Consider the following 7,565-nt stretch of genomic DNA (forward strand, 5'->3'; position numbering starts at 1 on the left):
ATTTTATTTTATTTATTGTATCATTCATTGAGAAATGGTTATAGATTTTTTTTTCGTTCCATACAGATTTCTACTAAGACATTCAGTTCAAGAAGAAGAAAAAACTGTAGGATCCGGGTATCGATCCCAGTACCTCCCGCATGCTAAGCGGGCGCTCTACCATTACATAACATAACATAAAACTTTATTTATACTCGAATTTTAGAGTAGCTAACAAGCTAATATCTTCGAGCTGACACTACATAAAAACTACATAGAAAATATATATATATATACATTAAATTCAAGGAAAGAAAATATTATTCACAATTAACAATTTTAAGTTTAAGTATGTCAGGCAAAAAGAATCTACATGAAGGTAACATCCTGTATTTTAGTCTTAAAGTCTGCAAAAAAACTGGTACGATAAAAGTCCGGCAGTGCATTCCACTGCTTAGCTGAAAAGTAAGAAAAGGAGTTAAGACCATAGGTAGTTGTTTTAGGTCTACTTAGTGAAAGAATGTAGTTGCCACAAAAATCATAGGAAGAGGACCGGAGTGAAAACATATTCTTCATATAAGTAGGAAAATGAGTGAAAAACAAACTCTTATATAACAGAATGAGGAAATTTTGAATGCGTTTGTTAAACAAAGAAGTGGAGCTGACTTTTGAGAGAAGAGTGTTGTATGGAGACGAGTAATCTCAAGGTATAAATCTAAGTATTCTTTTATTTAAAGCTTCAAGCTTATCCGCATCGCGCGCTCCACAAAAGTGCCAGACAGAGGAGCAATAATAAAAGAGAGGTAAATTATACGCTTTGTAAAGTTTGAATAAGATTTCCTCGCGTATGAGTTTTCTAAAGCGCAACATAAAATTAAATTGATTATTAATCTTTTTGCATACATTTGATATATGTTTAGAAAAATTCAGTTTATTATCTATTTTCATTCCAAAAATCTATAACGTGTCCTTTACTGGGAAGGAAAAACCATACTCCGTATCACCGAGGATTAGACACTGGTGCTTGCTCTCATTAACTAACATGCCATTTTCATGGTACCACTGATTGGCCACGCCAACATCATGAGATACGCATGCATCCAGAGCTGCCGGATTGACGTGGGAGTAGTATACCTGATGATCATCCGCATAAGCGTTCAACTTGGCCTTCTTGACATGGAAGAAAAGATTGTTTATGAAAATAGCATTGGACCTAGCACACTCCCCTGCGGGACCGCACGCTTGACGCTTTCCCAGGTCGAAAAGGTGTCTCCAACTTTAACTCTCTGAGTTCTGCTAGAGAGATAGTTCCTAATTAGGGCACAACTTTTGTCGTCCATACCATAGGCCCTAAGTTTCGAAAGGAGGAGTGGATACTGAATAACATCAAACGCTTTGGAGAGATCCATAGAAACTACCGCAACAAGCTCCCCCCCTGTCACGCATCATTGTCCAGTCCTCCGTCAACCTTAGCAAAGAGTTCTCGCAACTTTAAAACTTTCTATAAGCGCTTATGAAGTCTGATAAGAGTCCATTGTACAATTCATACATCTGCCCCGATAGAAGCCTTTCAAAAATATTGTTTAGAGCAGGGAGTACGGTTACGGGCCTATAGTTGATCTTACAAAACTCGTCGTCTTTTTTGTACAAAGGAGTAACCATGCCCATCTTCCAGCTAGCAGGATAACAGCAATGTTCAATGCAACAGTTTATTATACTTGTTATAGGCCGCGCAATAAAAGCTGCCGCTTCTTTAATCAACTTTGGTGGGATCATATCGTGACCAGGTGACTTACGTACATTGATCTCTTTTAGTAATAGCTCAACCTGGGTTTCACTTGCGCGATGAAAACTGAAGCAAGCTGGAGCACTAGAGCCCCTGTGTTCATGGATTGCTTTGATGCTGGGATGATTTGCATAATCCTCACCGTAATCCTCTACTCGTATTTCATGCATGCTGTCAGCAATGTGAACAGAGTAGTCATTAAGCAGATTGGCAATCTCCTTTTTGTCACTTATCATCCTGTCATTTTCTTTCAAGATAATGTCATTGGCTTGCTTACGTTTAGTATGCAAAAAGGGGCAGAAAGTACACCAGAATTCGCGCGGGTGTTCGGTGTCTGCTGTTTTCCGCGCGAAGTGTTGTTTTATTGCTTTTCGCCTAAAAGAGGTGCAGGTATTACGTTGAGTTTTGTATGCCTCGTAATTTGCATCAATACGATTGCGCGTGAATTTTTTTCCACGTTTGTTGCGATGCCTGATCGCCCTCCTCCATTGTTCCGTCAAATAAGGCACCTGATTACCACGTATCATTGTTCGCTTGATAGGTGCGTGTTCATTGAGAACACTTAGAAACAATTGCTCAAAAGCATAAAGCGTATCATCAAGTTCATCAAACAAATCAATTATGTGAGCTAATCCCCCCCCCCCCCTACCCAATCTGTGCAAATCTGTGCTGCCTCTTAAACTAAAGAAAACGAAGAAAAATCAAAGTTTATCAAAGTGTTGCCAGCAGATAGTACAAGATGTTGGCAAAGAAAATGAACAGTTCTTTGGAAAATAGAACTTAAAATCGTGAGTTACTTTCGGGTGCATTTTTCAGCGACACCGTACAGGTATTCTATCGAACAGGGTGAAATTTAATGTTGACACTAGTAGTGTTTAGCTAAAAAGAAGCCAATTCAACAAGAATGGCCTGTTGGTCTAGTGGCATGATTCTCGCTTAGGGTGCGAGAGGTTCCGGGTTCGACTCCCGGACAGGCCCCTTTTTATGCTTTTTTGGAAGTTCCAATTTTACAATATAACAAGAACAGAAAAATCAAACCACAATATAAAAACGAAATAATCATCAAGGAAACTGTCAAACACACTAGCAACATAAGAAATAAATAAATTATAAATAAATTATGTAGGACATTGGATCTTATCTAGAGAATGGGAGTCCTGCCTGTCTGATTGCCAACAGATTACGAGGGAATAGTATAATCTAATTTCTATCTTATTGGTCGTTTGAAATGATGCCATGTAATGAAATTGCGTTCGACGGAGGAGACCGCATGCCTAATTTAAAGGCCGGATGTTTTTCCTATGTTGTTGTCGAACTAAGGAAGTCGGAAATTTCAACGAGCAATGTCACTGTAAGGTCTTTGCTAAAACCATGGAACCACCCAGTTTTAACAGACTAATCTTTTGCTATCGTCAGACACCGAGTTTAACTATTCTTCTTTTTTTCTATGGGTTCTGTGTTTACCGTGTAGTGCAATCTACTTGGAAAAGTCAGTAGCTGCATCTCTCGCGTCCATATTCAAACGAAGCAAGTACCCGTTCCACGAGTTGCAAAAAGAATGAGCTTTTTTTTACAGCGGAAAAGATGGAGAATCTGCGTATCGATCCCAGTACCTCTCGGATGCAGAGCGAGCGTTCTACCGTTTGAGCTAATCCCCCTGTACAAGAAAATCTAGCCGAAAAATTAGCTGATCAGAAGTGTTTCTAACACCACACTTGACACGAAACCCAGAATAAATCTTAAGCTTATCGCTTTTAAAGCAGAACAAATAAAAACGAAGGGAACATCAACTGAACTATACCCCGCTGAACTATCGAAAGTCAATTACATTATTATCCTTTACATAAAAACACCAAATCATGTTTAATTCAATCGATCATTCTATAGAATAAACATTCTCAGGACATAGAGCACGATGATGCTTAAGAAACTGAATACTAGTTTATTAAGCTGAGTCCTGACAGGAGATTCAGAAATCAAACATTAACCCTCAGATTCTTTAAGCCACAGTACAGGTACTAAAGGAGCAGTTAAATCTTGCCCAAGAGCGTTGTATGCTGAAGCAGGGGGATTAGCTCAAATGGTAGAGCGCCCGCTTAGCATGCGGGAGGTACCGGGATCGATACCCGGATTCTCCAAACTGACAATTATTTTTTTGGTACGTAAACACTAACTTATTTTAGGCACGTTTTTGACAGTCACGTGTTAGCGGTAGTTAAAACGTAGTATTTTACGAATGGCCCTGACTTAAAAAAGAATAAAAACGAAACCACAGCGGCTATGATTTTGCTCATGGTTCCTATGATGTAGAGTACATGGCCGGATTCCGGACAGATTTTACGTCATCAGTATGGAATTTCTGTCGCTGAGTTGCAGTCCAGTTCTACCTTGCGAAACGTCCCCAGCGGCGGGGAGCAAGGAGGAACGGCTGTTTTCACAAACTATAGCTTCCATAGCTTTGGTTTCATTTTCTCGATTAAAGAGTTTGCTCCGCGGTTCCTATGATGTAGGATCCATGGCCGAAATCCGGACAGATTTTACGTCATCAGTATGGAATTTCTGTCGCTGAGTCGCAGACGTTCTACCTTGCGAAACGTCCCCAGCGGCGGGGAGCGAGGAGGCACGCCTGTTTTCACAAACTATAGCTTCCATAGCTTTGGTTTCATTTTTGAAAAAAAAAAAGGGTTGCTAAATAAAAACAAATAAGTCCGCTGTTTTAGTGGCTAAAGTGCAAGACCTGACAGATCGGTATGATGTCACAAATTTACAACAACAGACTTTTTTTTTCTAATTGAAAGAATTTTTTGAGCTCATTGAATTTTATTTTATTTCTTGTATCTTTCCTTTAGAAATGTTTATAGATTTTTTTTTTCATTCTATACACAGGTAACCCAGGCTCTGTGATAGTACCACAGTACGGTTCCAGTAAAATTACAGTGTTTGTATGGGGTAAAAATACGATCGTAAAATTTCTAGGAAATATTAAATAAAGATCAAAGAAACTTACTCTGCAGTTAATTGTTGTTGTCCTTATTGATCCAACGAACGTTCGTGATAATTTGCAGTTAATTGTTTAAATTCACTCTATATACAATAATAATATACAAGGTAGGAGACACGAGATGCCATCTTCGCCGACATGCTCTCATTCAACACAACGTTTTCCACGAAATTCGAACTCCAACGGAAAATAAACATGCCAGGATCGTAGAAATAGGATAGCAGCAGATGTATAAGTTTGGGTAAAACATTTCTTCGGATATCTCGTATACGAAATATTCCTCTGACCTGAATCTTGGCGACGGTCTTTGTATATGTACCTCCTCTCATCTCCCAGATTCTGGACTTTATCTGTTGAACGGTTTTGATTTTTATTTTGATCTATTTTGAATGGCGTGACGCTGAAAACTAGCAATACACCGCTGAACTCTCGAAAGTCAATTACATTATTATCCTTTACATAAAAATACCAAACCATGTTTAAGTTACTGAATCATTCTACAGAAAAAAACATTCTCAGGACATAGAGCACGATGATGGTTGAGAAACTTAATACTAGTTTATTAAGTTGAGTCCCAATAGGAGATTCAGAAATCAAACATTAACCCTCAGATTGTTTAGGCCATAGTACAGGTACTTACCAAAAGAAGCAGGTGGAAGTAGAACGTTGAAATTAGTAGTGATTTGCTTAAAAGTCAGCACTTAATTGAGAATGGCCTGTTGGTCTAGTGGCATGATTCTCGCTTTGGGTGCGAGAGGTCCCGGGTTCGACTCCCGGACAGGCCCTTTTTTCTTCTTTTCGCTATCGTCTCTTTGGAGAAACTTGTATCTCCCCATGTAATTGGTTAGTCTGTATGTTATCGTTGTTTGTTTTTGGAACTGTTTTAACAAACTCCGTTAAGTTTTAATTCTAAAACAGTTTTTAACTTTTTAGCTGTAAAAAGCTGGTTTGCTCTCACCTGGTGGTTTATAGCATATCCTTCTATCGCATTTATCATTTGATCTTTGTCAAAAATGATATAATTTTTTATTTCTTTGTACAAAAGCAAAACGTAAGAGACCGTATCTCAAGTTACGCATAATTACTCGCTATGAAACTTGATTACTTGAATACAACTACCTGTGAATGACAAAATCACAACCTTATGTCAAACAAAGTTGTCTCAAACAAATTAGTGTCCCAAGGATGCATTTGTATAACATCAAACGTTATCAACAATAAATCATACAATGAACTTTCACAAACTGTTAGGCTAACAGTACAAGTTTTCAAAAACCATCATGATTGCAATCCGTTTCAATCTTCCTCACATCATGATTTTGTCCTTTTTTTTATGTGCCCTTTTTACCTCCTTTTAACGTTTTGAGCAGTTATTTTTATGTTTCACTCAACTTAAGGTGGTGGTTTCCCAAATTATATATGATAAATTTCGTGACAGAGCTCAGTCTTTTATTAACAAATGGAATTCTCAAGCGCTTGTGGCTTCAAGGCTTAGAAAAATGAACATTTGTTATTTTATTCCATAATTTATTTCGTCCATTAATTTAAATTTTTTTGTAACGTGTATCCTTTACATAGCAATTTGAGAGTTTTGTTTCATTAAATCATATGTATATATAAACATTACTCGGTATTGCTTTGTGGCTGTCGTGATGTTAAATCTTGCCCAAGGGCTTGCACTCTGAAGCAGGGGGATTAGCTCAAATGGTAGAGCGCCCGCTTAGCATGCGGGAAGTACCGGGATCGATACCCGGATCCTCCAAATTGACAATAATTTACTTTTAAAACTATGAAAGGTTTGATCCCAGGAGTCAAATTCAACCTACTTTTGAAATTTATTTTTAATAATTTCTTATTTTGGGCACGTTTTTGACAATACCGTGTTGGCGGTAGAATAGCCCTCACTTAAAACAGAATAAACAAGAAGTCACGGGAACTAAGATTTCACTTAAGGTCATGACGTAGGGTTCCATAGCTTGGGTGAAATTTTTGAACACAAATGTGTTGCTAATTAAAAGCAAATAAGTCCGCTGGGTTTAGTAGGTAAAGTGCAAGACATGGCAGATCGGAATGATTTCGCAATTTACAGAAACTATTTTTTTTTTTGCAATTGAAATAATTTTTTGAGCTCATTGTATCTTATTTATTTGTTGTATCTTTCATTTAGAAATGTTTTAAAGAATTTTTTTCTTTCTTATACACAATGCTGCAAACACATTCAGTTCGAAATAAAAAAACGTGGAGAATCTGGGTATCGACCCCAGTACCTCTCGCATGCAAAGCGAGCGCTCTACCGTTTGAGCTAATCCCCATGTACCAGAAAATCTAGGCGAAAAATTAGCTAATCATAAAAGTTTCATACACCACTCTTAACACGAAACCCGGAATAAATCTTACGCTTATCGGTTTTAAAGCAGAACAAATAAAAACGAAAGGAAAATCAACTGAACTATACCCCGCTGAACTATCGAAAATCAATTACATTGTTATCCTTTACAGTTAATCCCCCCCCCCCCCCCACCCCCATCTCAACTTTCACTAAACTATAAAATAGAGCCAGGATAAAACTGTGCTGCCTTAAACTAAGCAAAACGAAGAAAATTCAAAGTTTATCAATTGGAAAGTGTTTTCAGCAGATAGTACAAGATGTTAGCGAAGAAAATGAACAGCTCTTTGGAAAATAAAACTTAAAATCATGAGTTACTTTCAGACGCATTTTTCAGCGACACCGTACAGGAAGGAAGGAACAGGTTGTAATTTAATGTCTCCACTAGTAGGTGATTAGTTAGAAAGAGGTCA

At 37.9% G+C, this 7,565-nt stretch overlaps 4 non-coding genes across 4 annotated transcripts; all 4 read left to right on the forward strand.

Moving 5' to 3' along the window:
• The first annotated feature begins 2,671 nt into the window (after window positions 1-2,671).
• Window positions 2,672-2,743, forward strand: Trnap-agg (transfer RNA proline (anticodon AGG)). Its single transcript has one exon. It is a non-coding gene; the product is annotated as a tRNA-Pro (tRNA).
• A 1,087-nt stretch (window positions 2,744-3,830) lies between these two features.
• On the forward strand, window positions 3,831-3,903 carry Trnaa-agc (transfer RNA alanine (anticodon AGC)). Its single transcript has one exon. It is a non-coding gene; the product is annotated as a tRNA-Ala (tRNA).
• A 1,576-nt stretch (window positions 3,904-5,479) lies between these two features.
• Window positions 5,480-5,551, forward strand: Trnap-ugg (transfer RNA proline (anticodon UGG)). The gene has a single exon. It is a non-coding gene; the product is annotated as a tRNA-Pro (tRNA).
• A 904-nt stretch (window positions 5,552-6,455) lies between these two features.
• Trnaa-agc (transfer RNA alanine (anticodon AGC)) lies at window positions 6,456-6,528 on the forward strand. Its single transcript has one exon. It is a non-coding gene; the product is annotated as a tRNA-Ala (tRNA).
• The last annotated feature ends 1,037 nt before the right edge of the window (window positions 6,529-7,565 follow it).

This window comes from Porites lutea, chromosome 9 (assembly GCF_958299795.1).
Source record: "Porites lutea chromosome 9, jaPorLute2.1, whole genome shotgun sequence".
Classification (NCBI taxonomy): domain Eukaryota; kingdom Metazoa; phylum Cnidaria; class Anthozoa; order Scleractinia; family Poritidae; genus Porites; species Porites lutea.